This window comes from Malaclemys terrapin, chromosome 10 (genome assembly GCF_027887155.1).
Source record: "Malaclemys terrapin pileata isolate rMalTer1 chromosome 10, rMalTer1.hap1, whole genome shotgun sequence".
Lineage (NCBI taxonomy): Eukaryota > Metazoa > Chordata > Testudines > Emydidae > Malaclemys > Malaclemys terrapin.
The window spans coordinates 66131974-66150619 of NC_071514.1; the positions used below are offsets into that span (position 1 = coordinate 66131974).

At 45.7% G+C, this 18646-nt stretch overlaps 1 protein-coding gene across 3 annotated transcripts in view; it reads right to left on the reverse strand.

Moving 5' to 3' along the window:
- Nucleotides 1-2084, reverse strand: part of MRTFB (myocardin related transcription factor B) — a 172049-nt gene extending 169965 nt beyond the window's left edge. For all 3 annotated transcript variants that reach the window (XM_054041868.1, XM_054041865.1, XM_054041867.1), the window contains exon 1: nt 1927-2084. The gene's annotated coding sequence lies outside the window, so the exon portion shown is untranslated. The remainder of the gene's footprint in view (nt 1-1926) is intronic.
- Between the last annotated feature and the right edge of the window lie 16562 nt (nt 2085-18646).

Here is an 18646-nt window from a genome sequence, read left to right on the forward strand (position 1 = left end):
CAGCAGGTTTAAAACAAACAAAAGGAAGTTTTTCTTCACACAACACAGAGTCAACCTGTGGAACTCTTTGGCAGAGGATGTTGTGACGGCCAAGACTATAACAGGGTTCAAAAAAGAACTAGATAAATTCATTGAGGATAGGTCCATCAATGGCTATTAGCTAGGATGGGCAGCGACGATGTCCCTACTCTCTGTTTGCTAGAAGATGGGAATGGGCAACAAGGAATGGATCACTTGATTACCTGTTCTGTTCATTCCCTCAGGAGCACCTGGCATTGGCCACAGTCGGAAGACAGGATACTGGACTAGATGGACCATTGGTCTGACCCAGTAAGACCGTTCTTATAATATTGTTTATCTCCAATGTTTGGATGAGTAATTTATATAGTCAGGTTTCTCAAGCACATGAAGGAAAATTAATCAAAATTGAACATAAAAGTTGCACAAACATGGATAAGGCAAAGTTAACAAATGTATGTGTGGACATTTTTTGTAACATAATTATTTATTATTCCTTCTGTGCATAGAATCCCAAAATCTTTCACCAATTTTAAGCTGCTTTACACCTACATACATATGTGCTGCAAATACATTATCTATTTTACATACAATGCTGATTAACCAAATCCCAGTTGCACAAAAGTCCAAGGATCTCAAAGCACATCAGAAATAATTAAGTATTTCAAAAAGCCCTGTGAAACAGGTAGCTATTATTAACCCATTCATAAGAAAGTAAATTTAGAGGAACAGTTATGTGACTTGGTCATCAGGACCAGATCTCCTGACTCCAAGTCCTATGCTTTAAACAAGACAAACCTCTCTCTTCCATTCATACATTTTAAGGCCAAATGGGATCAATGTGATGACCTAGTCTAATTTATTGTGTAACAAAGATCATACTTTTCATCCAACGATTCCTGAATCTAGTTCAACAACTTGTGATAAAACTAGAACATAAAGGGCTGTTCTATATGGGGAAATTTCCAGGCACAACTTTTTACTGATATCATTACACAGCTAATGCACTATGCAGAATCATTTATTCAGAGTAAGAGTGCCACATCTGAAGACCACATAAACTAAAGCAGAAAAAAGCACTCTTATTCCAGACAGTGTTGGTGTGTGGTGGGTGGGTGTTATATTGTGCAACTATAGCACTATAGTCATACATGTACAATTATGCCACTCAATTTCCCTGTGTAGACAAGCCCTGTTTATTTGACAGAAATAAGGCACCATTTACAGACTCCAAAAAATGTATTTTTGTTCAAAATCTAAGCTAGAGCCGCCTCACCGCTCCTGCTCACCTGGCGCTGGCTTCCCAAAGGCCAAGCGCCCCCAGCCCAGAACACAGTGAAATGGGTTCTATTTTCAGAGGGTCTGTTGCAATTACACAAGAAAAAGGCTCATTTCAGCACCACCATCCTGACCGTTGTCCATGGCTGGGGTGCACAGCTTGCTGCCCCCCACACCATTGGCCTCCACAGCCTAGAGTGACCAGATGTCCCAATTTTATAGGGACAGTCCCGATTTTTGGGTCTTTTTCTTATATAGACTCCTATTACCCCCCACCCCTGTCCCAATGTTTCACATTTGCTATCTGGTCACCCTGTCGCATGACCTTCCACTAGACTGGTGGGAGACAGCAGCTGCTTCAGTAGGGGCCCGGCAGCTCCCTCGCTGCCACTCACAGCCCTCTGCCTCAGCCGGTCCCAACCTAGAGACACATTGCCCAGCTTTACCCTGACCCTGGGGCGGAGCACACCGCCCAGCAACCGCTATCATCTCTTAGTAAGCGGACTGGGGGAGGGGAATAAATAATCCCCCCGCCCTCAGCTGCCGCACAGCCGGTCACGTGATATATCCTCCCCCGCGGACCCCACATGGAAGCACCCAGCAGCAGCTGCCCGTCCGCCCCTCACTCACCCTCTCGCGCCGCCGTCGCGGACATGTCCTCTCGCGAGCTTTGCGGCCGAGACCTCTCTCTCGGATGCGGGTTGCGTGCCCAGACCGTTGGTCTACGGGTAGAAGGGGTGGGGGAGTGTGCGCGCGCGCGCGCTCCAGGCTCCGGCTGCCTCGCACATGTGGGAAGCGGAGGAGAGGGGAGAGCAGGCTTCTCCATCCGGGTCCTTCTTTTCACTCCTGCCTTCCCCCGCCCCTGCTTCTCCTCAGACGGCAGCCTGCGGCTTGCAGAAGCAGCCGGTTTGGGGAGAGGGGGCGGTTGGGAGCTGCGTCTCATGCTCACTGCAGCTTTCCGCCGCCCATCACACTTGGCTACTCAGGCACCTCAGCGGTGCAGGGGGACCCGATTGTTCTTTTACACTCGCCGCCGCTTTCCGAGCGAGGGTGTGTCATACAGGGCATGGCCTTTCCATCTCCCTGCTACTGTGGGTGCAGGGGACAGATTTGTCCCTAGCCAGCCACCCACCCCTCCCTACACCAGGGTCAGTTCTCACCTTAAACCGGGCCCAGACCCAGAGACCTTTCCCCCAGGGCTCCTGAGGATTTCCCCAGGATTGGGTGAGACTGGGATGAGGAAGGCAACGGGGCCCAGACAAAACAGAGCAGTTCCCACAGTATTTCCCTTCAGCTGTTGGGTTTATACTAATCTGAAATTCAAAGTGAAAGGCCATACATGTTGGAACTAGGGGTGCTGGTGCACCTTCTGACATGAAGTGCTTTCCATCATAAGCAAGGTTTATAGTTTGGTTCAATGGCTGTCAGCATCCCCACTCTATAAATTGTTCCAGGACTTCTGTGAAAGGTGGCATATGATTCTGAACCTAGACTATACTACATGCATACACTTCTCTTAATCCTTAGCCACACATCTGAACCAAACAACTGCAGACTAGAACCAGATTAAACAACGCACAAAATACACACAGGCCAAATGCTCCTGTGCATAAGTGCACGGATCATAATGGGCATGAGAGGAGAGTCAAAAATAAATGTTCACAAAACCCCAGGAAATACAAATGCTGATTTCTACTCTGCTCTCACAGAAGGTTAGGGTGACCAGATGTCCAGGTTTTGTCGGGACAGTCCCAATATTTGGGGCTTTTTCTTACATAGGCTATAACCCCCCACCCCCGTCCCAATTTTTCACGCTTGCTGTCTGGTCACCCTACAAAAGGTCAATGCACAGCGAGACTGCTGAATTAGAAGACTGCAGCGGTGTATGTGTAATGGAAAAAACCTACATTTGGATGATATTCAGGCTGCAAGTTCGAGTATTTCAAAATGCAAATATAATGGTTTTCATTGCATGTGCAGAGACCAATTCTGCTTCCACCCTAGTGAAAATTGAGTATTCCAAGTGAAATAAATGTTCTACTAAGGTAGAACCAGTGCTGTTCTGCTTTGCACAATCTGCATCACAGATATACAAAAATCTTGCCTCTTGAGTTCCAACTATTTTTATGCAAAACCACAAATTAAAAACCTAGTTGCAGCTCTATTAAATTGCACCCTGCAGCATTTATTTGTACTATGGTAGCACTTAGAAGCCCCCAGTCATGGACCTGGAGCCAACTGTGCTAAGCAAAGCTTAAAAAACAAACTGGTCCCTGCCCTACAGAGCTTATGATAGAGTTGTTTGATGCCATAGTACCACAACATATGTACATGCATGAAAGAAAGCAAACTTTTAATCATTTACATTTTGTTTTTAATGTTAAAAAATAAAGTGGGTGAAGTTAATTTTTTTGCATCAGACAATAGAGAGGTTTTTATTTCAAGCGCCCTTTTCATGGGAATGTGGCCTTAAATGTAGACTGAAGTCTGTAAGGACAAAATCATAAAACAAATTGAGAAATTTAGGATTATTGATTCACCAAGGCTGGGTAATTTTACAAATTACTCTAATATAAACCAAGGATTTGGCATGACAAGAGAAATGGATTTTATGGAGCAATATGGAAGGTTGCCAGTACTTCATGAGATTTTATTCAAAATTGATTTGGATCCTATGCTTCCCTCAATTACATGGGCCAGAAGGGAAGGAGAGAGAAATTAGGAAATAAAGTGCCTCCTAGTCCTGCAGAAGGTGTGGCAACAAAGACAGCATGGTATGCTCCCCACTTCCCTTAGCTACTTCCAAGCTACAGGATATCCCTTCTGTGATTTCTCTAGCACAGCTACAATGGGATGCCATAACATTGGCACACCAAGGCAGGTTCCCAGAAGTTAGTGGATCCACAGAGCAATGCGTAGACCCAGGGACCCACAGGGTTACAAAAAGAGTTCCCTAAGGATCTTCTGGCTCTGCAAATTTAATGGGATATATTCCATAAACATCGCCTCTAAGGGGACATTAAGAGGAAACTAAGGATAGCCTTACAGAGTATCCTGTAAAAAGCAACAAAGAGTCCTGTGGCACCTTATAGACTAACAGACGTATTGGAGCTCAAGCTTTCGTGGGTGAATACCCACTTCATCAGACGCATACTCTGGATACTCTATCCCTATTACCTATCATGTAGGTGCAGGAGGCAGCCCTTTAGTTGCATGGAACTGACAAAACAAGAGTGTTGAAAGACATTATTTTATAATTCTGATGCTAGAATACAGGCTACCACAATTAAAAGTAATTGACAGTATTTTAGGCTTATTTTAAGTGTGTAATCATCCAGGGAACTCCAAACTATTCAGAAAAGAGAGCAGGTATAATTTAGTGTAAACCTTTTAACAAATTTTGGGGCAACCTATATACAGAAATTGATAGGCTCTATCAAATCACAGCTATGGCCACTACTTGAACTTGGGGAGTATTAAGAGTTAAACCCTTCTTTGGACCCTTGCTGAAAACATGAATGTCCTAACCTCTTACACTTTCTAATGCCTAGCTCTAATATCAAGCATTTGAAGTAATGGTATCTGGAGTATGAGGACATGCATATTCTCTTTCTAAAGATGACTAAATCCTCTGTGATGTTCTCTCAGATAAAATAAATGAATAAAATCAAGTCTACTGGAATAAAACTCTGTTCTAAGGAGCTCCAGTATTTAGACAGAAAAATCCTCATTAATGAATTCTAAAATGCACAAAAAGCCTATAAAGTACACCTCTACCCCGATATAACGCGACCCGATATAACATGAATTTGGATATAATGCAGTAAAGCAGTGCTCGGGGGGGGGGGGGAGGGACTGCGCACTCTGGTGGATCAAAGCAAGTTCAATATAACGCGGTTTCACCTAAACGCGGTAAGATTTTTTGGCTCCTGAGGACAGTGTTATATCGAGGTAGAGGTGTAATAGGAAAATAATATGATTTGTCATTCCTTAGCTTCCAGCCACAAGCATTTGAATGTTAACAGTACTGAAGATGAAAAGTCATATGGAAATGCCAAAGAAATTAAGTTATGGCATTTCCTCTTCTGCAAACTCATTGACTAATCAGGGTATTTGCTTTATTAATATTATCTCATCTTGCATTTCATAGACATTCTTTACTGACTAGAGAGTAAAGAAGGGAGAAGGACCAATAATGTCTGTTTTCCTAAGAATAGGAAGGAGGACAAAGCACCTAAATTAAGATATCTGCCAAATATCCTTATGTATTTACATGCATTAAGAGAAGTTGTCATGATAAGCTCTAATGGCTGGATTTGCAATTACTTTACCAGGGAAAGATCGCATGGACAAAATTCAGATTCAGAACCTATTCAGATGTTATTTCCAATTTAGGTAAGTCAGGTAACCACATATGTTTCAAGGAAAGGGAACTACAAGGAAAAATAAAAAATATTTTCAAGAAATGGCAGACAATGTTTTATATTCATTGTTCAAAATCAAAAATCTGAATAAGAGTATGTGATCATCTACATAATTATTGCAGAAATACGGAAGAGTGTCTCAGCTATTGACTTTATATGGGACATGAGACACCAAATAAAGGAGACTATAAAAATAATCTATGATGGCCAACCTAAGTTAGAGTCGGTAACCTTCCTACAGAATCTAATAAGATCTAGGTTATATTATATCTAGTAATTTGTGTACTAGGGCATGATATTTAATCTCTCCTTTAGATACAGTATAGTTGTGACACTTTGTACCTCAAAGCAGCAGCCTGGAACCCCCATATTCACCATGATGATATAATTATGATATGTTTTGTCCCAAATATGCCTTGTGAGGTATCATTTTAAAAGTCTCGACCTGTTGAATATTAATATCCTGTTTGATTGTATGTGCTGTCATTATATGTGAGGTTATGGAGTATTGCTCTATATGTTACTGAAAAATGTTGGGAACACCCACAGCCAGCCTTTCAGGTGCAACAGTGGAATAGCCAAACAGCAGTCAAGGAAAGAATCCACTATTCCAGGAACTGTACACAATGGAGACTTCTCCAAAAGAACACAAAGACAATGGAGACATTTGACCAATGGGGATTGACTAACCCATCTCACAGCAAAGACCATCTCAGCAAGATGGAAGAAACTATAAAAGAGGGGAAGTAAGATCATCACTCGTCCTCTCTCTCCCCTCAACTCAACACCAGGAATAAATATCTGGAGGACAGAGACTTTGAACGGGAGGCCAGAAAAGAGTTCCAGCCTGTTTATTCAGGATATGTGACCTGTTTGTGCTATCTATTGAATCTGTTTGATTCAAATCCTCTTTAGTTTGTAGAACTCAAACTGCAAATTTATTTTGTTTCTTAAGTAACCAACTCTGATTTCTATGCCTGCTACTTATAATCACTTAAAATCTATCTTTCTATACCTAATAAATCTGTTTTATATTTTACTTAAAATAGGGTGTTTTGATTGAAGTGCTTGGGAAATCTCAGTTCAGTTTACAAAGGCTAGTCTGTGTCCTCTCCATATTGAGGGAGAGGTGGACTGGTTAATGAGGATTCTGGCCAGTGCAAGACAGTACAGTTCTGGGATGCAAGGCTGGGGAACAGGGGGGGAATTGTCTGGAAACTCTCTATTGTTGGTTCATGAGTGGGTGAGAAAGCATTCATGTAACTCTGTTGGTGTGTCCCTGCCTGTGGGTGTCTGTGTAAGTGCAGTACCTGCCACACAATCTAGGTTGCACCCCGGGAACTCCCATCACTATAGTCTCCAGAGTATTTTAGAAAGCTGGAAGCAGAGAAACTTGCATTCCTGCAGAAAAGAGCATTTTTCGTCTAAATAAGCCACTTTGGGGGTAGGAGCAGGGAATAATGCAAATCACTTGTGGGAGAGCCAGGAAAAAAAGCATGCTGAAAAGATTTTGCTTACTTTATCCATATGGAAAGCAGCAGGAGGGCAGCACCAGAATTTATATTTATGTTCCAGAATTGGGGTACATACTATTCCACTATATTTGTTCCTCTGTTAACTGTTATAGAGAAGGCAATAGCCTCTTCCCCTCCATAAAAGTTCAAGCAGAAAACAGTCTCTTTTTGCAAAATGTCATGTTTACATGTGTGACGGGTTTGGTCACAGAGAACCCCTTGGGAGTGTCACCTGACATGCTGAGATTACCTCTGAGCCCATTTTCCCTGCCAGATTGGGACTCCAAAACTGTGCTTTGTTGAGTCAAACATGCTAGCCTGCTGCAACAGACCCAGGTCTGGTCCACGCCCCCAAAGCTGCAGATTTTAACCAAAAACTGCTCAGCAGGTCACCTATCACTAACACCCAGACACTCAGCTCCCAATGGGATCCAAACCCCAAATAAATCAGTTTTACTCTGTATAAAGCTTATACAGGGTAAACTCATAAATTGTCCGTCCTCTATAATACTGATAGAGAGATATACACAGCTGTTTGCTCCCCCAGGTATTAAAGTGAGTCACCAAGCAAAATAAAGCAAAAACATGCAAGTGTAAGCCTAATACATTAAGAAACTGATTACAGGTAAAATCTCATTCTCAGAGATATTCCAATAAGCTTCTTTCACAGACTAGACTCCTTCCTAGTCTGGGCCCAATCCTCTCCCCTGTTACAGTCCTTGTTAGTTCCAGCAGACGTCTTAGGTGTTAAGTAGGGGTTTTCTCATGACAAGCCACCTTTGTTCTGCTCCACCCCCTTGTATAGCTTTGGCACAAGGCGGGAATCTTTTGTCTCTCTGGGTCCCCACCCCTCCTTCTAAATGGAAAAGTTCCAGATTTAAGATGGATTCCAGTATCAGGTGACATGATCACATGTTCTGTGAGACCCCAGCCTCCATTCTTCCTGGGTTGGCCAACACATACACAGGAAGGTTTGTAAGTAAACAGAGCCATTTACAACCAATTGTCCTAGTCAATGGGAGCCATCAAGATTCTAAACCATCATTAATGGCGCACGCTTTGCATAATTACAATAGGACCTCAGAGTTATACTTCATATTTCTATCTTCAGATACAAGAATGATACATACATACAAATAGGAGGAATATATTCAGTAGATTATAACCTTTGTTAGGATACCTTACAAAACACCTTTTGCATAAAGCATATTCCAGTTACATCATATTCACACTCATAAGCATATTTCCATGAAACATATGGAGTGCAACGTCACAACACATGGCTAACAACAAATGGAATTGATTAATAAAGTTATATGACAATTTTAATAAATTAACAAGATATAAATTACATTAGAACCTCAGTTATGAACACCAGAGTTATGAATGGACTGGTCAACCACACACCTCATTTGGAACCGGAAGTATGCAATCAGGCAGCAGCAGAGACAAAACAAAAAAGCAAATACAGTACAATACTATGTTAAATGTAAACTACTAAAAAAATAAAGGGAAAGTTTAAAAAAATTGACAAGGTAAGGAAACTGCTTTTGTGCTTGTTTCATTTAAATTAAGATATTTAAAAGCAGCATTTTTCTATTGGATAGTAAAGTTTCAAAGCTGTATTAAGTCAACATTCAGTTGTAAACTTTTGAAAACATAACCATAACATTTTGTTCAGAGTTTGAAGATTGCAGAGTTATGAACAACCTCCATTCCCAAGATGTTCGTAACTCTGAGATTCCACTGTAGTCGTGGCATTAAAAGATTAAAACTATTGGCATACAGAAAAAGAAAAATACAGATTAATCTGGAGCTATTAACGTCAGTGTGAGCTAAACAAAAATATAAATCAAGAGAATGTCCGTTTGAAATCAGCATTGGAGAAAATTACAGAAGATGATTGGATAGTGATAACGAATGACAGATTGCAAGGCTGCAGCAAAAATGGTCAAAAATGAATCTAAGATTAGAGAGGTAATAAACTGTCTGTAATAAACTCATTCAAAGAAGCTCTGTACAATTTCGAGCACTTCATTAAAATATTAATAAAACATTAGTATACAAAAATGAGCAACAAAAAAGATAAAGAGCTAACTTCTCCTCTACAGCAATCTCTACTCACTGGAGGAGATGGGAGTGCCATCAAGGAGCCAATTCATTGCTCTGTGATTCTGTGCTGCCCCACCTAGATTGTTCTAAGTTATGCTAGTAGAGGACAGGAGAAGCAGAGTTCTGCCAAGTCCCCAGCATGCTTCCTCCTTCAAATGAACACAAGCTAGTCTAGGGTGAGAAGCCAGCTCTATGCCAGCTGAGCAGGGCCGGCTTTAGGCCAATTCCACCAATTCCCCCAAATTGGGCCCCGCGCCCACTGGCAGGGCTGCCGGGGGGGAGGAGGGTAAGAAGTGGCCGAGAATCCCTTCCCTGGCTAGAGGCTCCTTTTTAATTTTTACTCACCCGGTGGCGCTCCGGGTCTTCAGCGGCACTTCGGCAGCGGGTCCTTCACTTGCTCCGGGTCTTCGGCAGCAGTTCGGCAGCAGGTCCTTCAGTGCTGCCGAAGACCCGGAGCGAGTGAAGGACCCACCGCCAAAGACTAGGAGCGCCGCCCGGTGAGTACAAGCCCCACGTGTTTTTTTACGTGGTTTTTTTTTTTATTCATCCCTGCCGGGGCCCTGTCGAAACTGTTCGAATCAGGCCCCGCACTTCCTAAAGCCGGCCCTGCAGCTGAGAGTTCATTGCGCCACCTGATTGGTACAAAGAAAATGGAGCACAAACTAGAATCTGGCCTACAGACCTGACAATTCTCTGAAGTATGAAGAAAAGTTAAAGGAATTTAACATTAATAAAATTAAAGAAGATGGAACGATATTATAGTTCTACACAAATAGATGAGAGAAAATAGTATAGAAAAAAGTGAAAAGTTATTCAAGAACTAAAACTATTACAAGAAGCATGGAAACTGGACAACATGTGTAGGGGTGAAGGAGGCCAGATGGCAGAGAAGCGTGTATATGAGAACAGTGCAGAGAGAGGAACAGAACATATGGGAGGAGGAAATTAAATTAAGACAAGAAGTAGACTGTGTGAATAATTTCAAAAAGGACAAACCATCTAATTACCTTTGTACTTGATTGGAAAGTTGAACAGGGAAATGCTCCAGGAAGCAATCTCTCCACTATGATATGGTTCACAATTTGAAAAAGACCAATGATTTGGAGATCTTGAAGATTCTTCTTGCAATCAATCATACATAAAAGTAAAATCTTTGGGAGCAAAGATTTCTAGACCTCACATTACAATACTATAAGTATAAGAACAGTAGGACAATAGAACAGACTGTCTAGGGAGGGTGTGGAAGCTCCTTCACTGGAGGTTTTCAAAAGGAGGCAGGATAGCCATCTGTCTTGGATGGTTTGGCCATCACAAATCCTGCATTTTGGCAGGGGGTTAGACTACATGACCCCTGCCGTCCCTTCTAATCCTATGATTCTATGATTAAAAGGTGGGGGTAATAAACAACCTACATATTAGCAGATGAGATATGAACAGCATGACAAAGAAGCAAGAAGCCTGCCAAACAATCAGTGAGGCCACTGGATGATCAATCTGTTAAAGGAGCTTTCAAGGAAGACAAAAATGAAATTAATTATTTGCATTGGTTTTCACTGCCGAGGATGTTAGGGAGATTCCCACACCTGAGCCATTCTTTTTAGGTGACAAATCTGAGGAACTGTCCCAGATTGTGGTGTCAATAGAGGTGTTTTGGAACAAATAGATAAATTAAACAGTAATAAGTGACCAGGACCAGATAGTATTCACCCAAGCGTTCTAAAGGAGTTCAATTATGACGTTGCAGAACTAACCGTGGTATATAGCCTATTGCTTAAATCAGCTTCTGTATCAGATGACTGGAGGATAGCTAATGTGAAGCCAATTTTTTAAAAAGGCTCCAGAGGCGATTCTGGCAATTTCAGGCTGTTAAGTCTCACTTCAGCATAGGCGTGTGCACGGGGTGTGCCGGGTGTGACCGGGCACACCCTAATGCAGGGGGGGGCAAATGGCCCCCCTCTCCAGGTGCGGCAAGCTGCGGGATCTGCGCTCTTGGGCCGGAGCGCCCGGCCGAGCGCAGCAAGCTGCCGGCCCCTCTCCCGCGTTCCTCCCTCTCCTGCAGCCCTGCCGCCGTGCGCACAGCTCTCTGGGGGCCGGGGCTGTGTGCTCCCGCGGGGCAGCATTTGGCTCCGCGGGGAGGCAGACACCATCCCCCCTCTCCTGGAGCCATGCCGCCGCGTGTGCAGTACTCTGGAGGCCGGGGCTGTGTGCTCCCGCGGGGCAGCATTTGGCTCCACGGGGAGGCAGACACCCTCCCCTGGAGCCATGCCGCCGCGTGTGCAGTACTCTGGGGGCCGGGGCTGCACGCGCTCCCGCGGGGCAGCGTTTGGCTCTGCGGGGAGGCTAGGAGCCTCATCTCATGCCATGGTAAGGGTCCGGGGCTGGGGGGGTTGGATGAGGGGTGCGGGGAGTCAGGGGACAAGGAGCAGGGTGGGTTGGATAGGGGTGGAATCCTGGGTGGGGGGTCTCTGGAGGGGGCAATCAGGGAGCAGGGGGCATTGGATGGAGCATGGGAGTCCCGGGGTCTGTCGGGGTGGGGGGTAGATAGGGGTCAGGGGACAGGGAGCAAGGAGTGTCCTGGGGGGGGCAGTTAGGGTGGGGGGGCTTCTGGAGGGGGTGGTCAGGGGACAAGGAGCTGCGGGGCGGATTGGGTGAGTTGGGAGTTCTGGGGGGGCTATCAGGAGGCAGGGGTGTGGAGAGGGGTTAGGGAGGCAGGGAGCAGGGTGGGTTGTATGGGTCGGGAGTTCTGGGGGTTCTGTCAGGGGGCGGGAAGTGGTTGGATAGGTGTGGGAGTCCCGGGGCGGGGGTGTGGATAAGGGTCGGGGCAGTCAGGGGACAAGTAGGGGGGTAGGGTCCTAGGGGGGCAGTCGGGACAAGGATCAGAGAGGTTTAGATAGGAGGTGGGGTCCTGGGGGGCAGTTAGGGGCAGGGGTCCCAGGAGGGGGTAGTCAGGGGACAAGGCGCAGGGGGGGGTTGGAGTTTCTGAGGGGGGCAGTCAGGGGGCGGGAAGTAGGAGGGAGTGGATGGGGCGGGGCTAGGGCGGGGCTCCCTGGGTGCACACCCTAATGAAATGGGCTGCGCACGCCTATGCACTTCAGTAACAGGCAAATTGGCTGAAACTATAGTTGAACAGAATGATCAGACACATAGATTAAACACAGTTTGTTTTGGGGTGGGGGGGAGCCAACATGGCTTTTGTAAAAGGAAATCATGCCTCACCAATTTATTAGAATTCTTTGAGGGGTCAACAAACATGTAGACAAGGGTGATCCAATGGATATAGAGTACTTGGACTTTCAGAAAGCCTTTGGCAAGGTCCCTCAGCAAGGCTCTTAAGCAAACTAAGCAGACCTGGGATAAGAGGGAAGATCCTCTCTTGGATCTGTAACTGGTTAAAAGATAAAAAACAAAGGGTAGGAATAAATGGTCAGTTTTCAAAATGAAGACAAGTAAATAGCGGTATCCTCCAGGGATCTGTACTATACAGGGACCAGTGCTATTCAACATATTCATAAAGGATCTGGAAAAAGGGGTAAACAGTGAGGTGGCAAAGTTTGCAGATGTTAGAAAATTACTCAAGATAATTAAATCCAAAGCAGACAGTGATGAGTTACAAAGAGATCTCATAAAACTGGATGGCTGGGCAACAAAATGGCAGATGAACTTCAATGTTGATAAATGCAAAGTAATGCAGATTGGAAAACGATCCCAACTATTCATACAAAATGATGGGTTCTAAATTAGCCATTAACACCCCAGAAAGAGATCATGAAGTCATTGGGGATAGTTCTCAGCAAACATCTATTCAATATGCAACAACAGTCAAAGAAACTAAAAGAATATTAGGATCCATTAGGAAAGGGATAGATAATAAGAGAGTAAATATAATAATGCCACTATATCAATCCATAGTATGCCCACATCTTGAATACTGTGTGCAGTTCTATTTGCCCCATCTCAAAAGAAAAACGGAAAAGGTACAGAGAAGAGCAACAAAAATGATTAAACAGTATGGAATATTTTCCATATGAGAAGAAATTAAAAAGACTGGGACTGTTCAGTTTGGAAAAGATATTACTAACGGGGGATATGATAGAGGTCTATAAAATCCTGAATAGTGTGGAGAAAGTGAATGGGGAAGTGTCATTTACCCCTTCACATTACACAAGAGCTAGGTGTCACCCAGTGAAATTAATAGGCAGCAGGTTTAAAACAAACATAAGGAAGTTCTTCACACAGTCAACCTGTGGAACTCATTGCCAGGGGATGTTGTGAAGTCCAAAACCATAACTGAGTTCAAAAAAGAATTAGACAAGTTAATGGAGGATAGGTCCATCAATGGCTATTAGTCAGGATGGTCAGGGAGGCACTCCCACGTTCTGGGTGTTCCTAAGCCTCTGAGTGCCAGATGCTGCGACTGGACAATGGGGGACAGATCACTTGATGATTGCCCTGTTCTGTTCATTTGTTTTAAAGCATCTGGCATTGGCCACTGTTGGAAGCTAGGATATTTGTCTAGATCAGTGGTTTTCAAACTTTTTTTCTGGGGACCCAGTTGAAGAAAATTGTTGATGCCCGCAACCCAACGGAGCTGGGGATGAGGGGTTTGGGGTGTGGGAGGGGCTCAGGGCTGGGGCAGGGGATTGGGGTATGGGGGTGAGGACTGTGGGGTGGGTCCAGGAATGAGGGGTTCAGGGTGTGGGATGGGGCTCTGGGCTGGGGGTGCAGGCTCTGGAGTGGGGCAGGGGATGTGGGGTTTGGGGTGTAGGAGGGGCTCCAGGTTTGGGGGTGCTCAGGGCTGGGGCAGGGGGTTGGAGTGCCGTGGGGGGGGGGTCAGAGCTCTGGGCTGGGGGTGCAGGCTCTGGGGTGTAGTCAGGGATGAGGGGTTTGGGGTGCAGGAGGGACTCTGGGTTGGGGGGACTCAGGGCTGGGGCAGGGGGTTAGGGTGCGGGAGAGGGTCAGGACTCGGCTGGGGGTGAAGGCTCTGGGGTGAGGCTGGGGATGAGGAGTTTGGGGTGCAGGAAGGGGTTCTGGGTTTTGGGGGGCTCAGGGCTCGAGCAGGGGATTGGGGCATGGGGTTGGGGTGTGAACTTACATCTGGTGGCTCCCAGTCAGCAGCGCAGCAGGAGTGCAGAGGCAGGCTTCCCGCCTGTCCTGGCACCGCAGACTGTGCTGCGTCCCGGAAGCGGCCAGCAGAAGGTCCGGCTCCTAGGTGGAGGTGCCTAGAAGCCGGACCCGCTGCTAGACACTTCCGGGGCGCAGCGCAGTGTCGGATCAGGTAGGTAGTAGCCTGCCTTAGCTGGGCAGCACCGCTGACAGGACTTTTAACGTCCCGGTCGGCAGTGCTGACCAGAGCCGCTAGGGTCCCTGGGTGCTGAGCAAGGCGACCCAGTGCTTTACATGCCACGACCCAGTACTGGATTGCGACCTGAACTTTGAAAAACACTGGTTTAGATGGACCGTTGGTCTGACCCAATATGGCCATTCTTATGACATCTTAATTCCCATATTCCCCAAGGGGAAAAAAAGATGACTACCAAAGAAGTAGTGTCTCTAGTCTCTTAGAGGAGGGCAATAACCACACCATGTATTTAAGCACCGTTAACTAACTTGTCTACACTACACAGTTTTGTTGACAAAAGTCAGGTTTTGTCGACAAAACAGTGGAGGTGTACATACTACAATACTCATTCTGCTGACAAAACTCTCGTGCTTTGCCGACAAAATAAAACCACTTCAATGAGGTGGCAAAGTTATATTAACAAAGTGTCAGTGTAGATACCATGCTTAGTTATGTTGCTGTAAATGGCCTCCAGGAGGTGTCCCACAATGCCCATTTTGATCACTCTAGTCAACAGTTTGAACTCTGGTGCCTGCACCCAGGTACACAGGCACCCGCCCTTCCCCCTTTAAAGGCCCAGGAATTTTTGAAATTCCATTTCCTGTTTGCTTGGTGTGGACAGCTCACATTGCATCTTGCCATCTGACCATGGCAGCTCCACATGGCAAATGCTCTTCCTCTTGGAACACACCTGAATTGTTGGATCCACTGGCACTGTGAGGAAGGGAGGCTGTGCAATCCCAGCTCTGTTCTAGCCTTAGGAACTTCAATGCCTATGGGCAGATTTCTCATGGCTTGTTGGATAAGGGCTATGAATGAGACAGGCAGCAGTGCCGTGCAAAGAGGAAAGGAGCTGAGGTAGGTGTACCAGAAGGCAAGGGAGGCAAACCGTTGCTCTGATGCTGCACCAAAGACCTTCCACTCTATAAGGAGCTGGACACCATCCTTGTCGGTGACCCCACCTCCAAGAGTCTCATGGAGGGAAACGGTGGGGGCGACGGACCTGTCTGGTTTTAAGATTAAGTTAGATAAGTTTATGGAGGGAATGGTTTAATGGTAAAACATAGTAGTCAAGGAAAACCAAGAAATGGTAGGTAAATAGTATAATGGCTAACAGGGGTCAGGCTGGAGACTCTTGTCTATATGCTCGGGGTCTTACTGATCGCCATATTTGGGGTCGGGAAGGAATTTTCCTCCAGGGCAGATTGGCTGAGCCTCTGGAGGTTTTTCGCCTTCCTCCGCAGCATGGGGCAAGGATCTCTAGCAGGAGGGTCTCTGCCGATTGAAGTCACTAAAAACAGCATTGGGGACTTCAACAGCAGAGTCCAGGGAAGGGGTAGGGACGGTTTTATGGCCTGCAGCATGCAGGGGGTCAGACCAGATGATCATAATGGTCCCTTCTGACCTCAAAGTCTATGAGTCTATGATACTTTGGTGGGGCTGGAGGCAGTGGACCTAATCCGGAGGATGAAGTCGTGGACGAGGAGGTTGAGTTGAAGGATGATGTGGAGCCCACTGCAGGATCGTCTGGTGGTGTGGTGAGTCAGGACCTCTTTTCCTCTCCAGAGGGGTCTAGTCAGTCTCAGCAGTCCATCTCTGGTGTGCATGATGCAGGAGAAGAGAGCTCTGGTAAGTGATCTTTTTCAGTTCAATGGGGGGAGGGATAGCTCAGTGGTTTGAGCATTGGCCTGCTAAACCCAGGGTTTTGAGTTCAATCCTTGAGGGGCCACTTAGGGATCTGGGGCAAAATCAGTACTTGGTCCTGCTAGTGAAGGCAGGGGGCTGGACTCAATGACCTTTCAAGGTCCCTTCCAGCTCTAGGAGATAGGATATCTCCATTAATTTTAGTTGATGCCGCTCAGCTATATCAGGCAGAGCTGTCCTTCACTCTGTATATTCTAGAAGTGGGTGAAGGGATAGAAATGTACAAAGCTAGTTGTGTTTGAGTGTGCTCCACATTCCCCTGTGCAGCTAAGCAGTGCAGTGGAACGGTGTGTTAATGCACACTGAGATTTCACAGGAATCCTCCAGAGATCTCTAGGAAACTTTCCTGGAGGGACTCACTAATCCTCTGCCAAAGGTTCCTTGACAGAGCTGTTTTGTTCCTTCCCACATTGTAAGAAACTTTCCCACACTGCTTATCAATCACTTGTACAGGGACCAAAGTGGCACACAAGCAAGCAGCATAGGTACCAGGCCTGAAGTTGCATGCATGCAGGAGATGCACCCTTGCTTACCCTCAGGAGTGAGATATCAGCTTCAATGACCTCTGCCTGTGGAAAATGGTATCAGAATTTACTATATTGTCCCTAGTCACTTACACTGATCCACTTAAAAAAATATCTAGACCCTTTGCCCCACCTTGAACACCCCACCCCTAGCTGGGCTGAACTCACTGTGTTTAGGGTGTTTGTCGAGATGTGTGCTTGCCAAGGGACAGTGAGAATGTGATTCGTATGTTAAAAGAGATGTATTTTACTATAATGATTCAATGCTTTGTATGAACTAACAATCATGCTTCTGTGTATTGTTTCTTGTGCTACTGCAGATGTGGTCTTCAGGGGAACCCCCTACACACCGGCGAAGTGCCTCAACCAGATAAGGAAGAGACCAAGGCGGAGCAAGGAGGACATGTTCCGAGAGGTACTCCAATCCTCAGAGGCTGAAAAAAGAGACCGTAGGGAGTGGAAGGAAAAATTTAAAATAGAAAGGCAGGACAGAAAGGAGAGTGAGGAGCGCATTGTAAAAGGGCCATGAACGGATGATAAAAGTGATGGAGGAGCAAACAGAGATGTTGAAGTCCCTAATCATGCTCCAGGCATAACACAAGTGTGCTCCCCACCCCCTCGCAGCCAATACAGAACTGCTTTCCATGCCCTCCCCAAACTCCTCCCACACATTCCTTGCAACTTCCAACAACATCTCAGTACCTCGTTCATTCCACACACACCCCTTGGACAGTTTCCAAAACAATAGCTGGACTTATACACAGCCATGAAAGCCTACACTGCCCTGCAATGTTATCTCCCTTCCCATCAAGCCTTGTGTGTGTGTTGTTAATTGGTATTTAATGAAAACAAACTCTGAAAGATAACCAATCTTTATTTGATTCCTATACTTGGTGGTTGGTGCTGGTAGTAATACATAGTTTGATCATTTGCTGACTACAAATTCCCATCAGGAATCATCACAGTTCTAATGGTGCTCATTATCAAAATGTTGCCTCAAAGCCTCCCTGATTCAAAAAGCCCCCCATTGTGCCCCTCTAATAGTCCTGGTATCAGGCTGCTCAAATTCAGCTGCCAGGCGATCTGCCTCTATGCTCCACCCCCGGGGAAACTTTTCAGCCTTAGCTTCACAAATATTATGGAGCGCACAGCAGGTTGCTATATGACCATGGGAATGTTTTCCTCAGTTAGGTCTAACCTGCCATAAAGGCAGTGCCAGTGTGCTTTTAATCTGCCAAAGGCACATTCCACGGTCATTCTGCACCTGCTCAGCCTATCGTTGAAGTGTCCTTGCTGCTGTCCAGATTTCCCGTGTAAGGCTTCATGATCCATGGGAGTAACAGGTATGCTGGGTCTCTCAGGATCACTATGGGCATTTCAACATCCCACCATGGAATCTTCTGGTCTGGAAAGTAAGTCCCTGTTCGGAGCTTTCTGTACAGGCCAGTGTTCCTGAAGATGCGTGTATCATGCACCTTCCTGGACCACCCCACGTTGATGCCAGTGAAATGCCCACAGTGATCCACAAGCACCTGCAATACCATAGAGAAGTACCCCTTTATATTGATGTATTCCATCGCTAGATGGTCCGGAGCCAAAATTGGAATATGCGTGCCATCTGTCGCCTCTCCGCAGTTAGGGAATTCCATTGCTGCAAACTCATCTACTATTTCACGCACACTGCCAAGAGTCGGTCTCCTTCGAAGCAGGATGTGATTAATGGCCCTTCACACT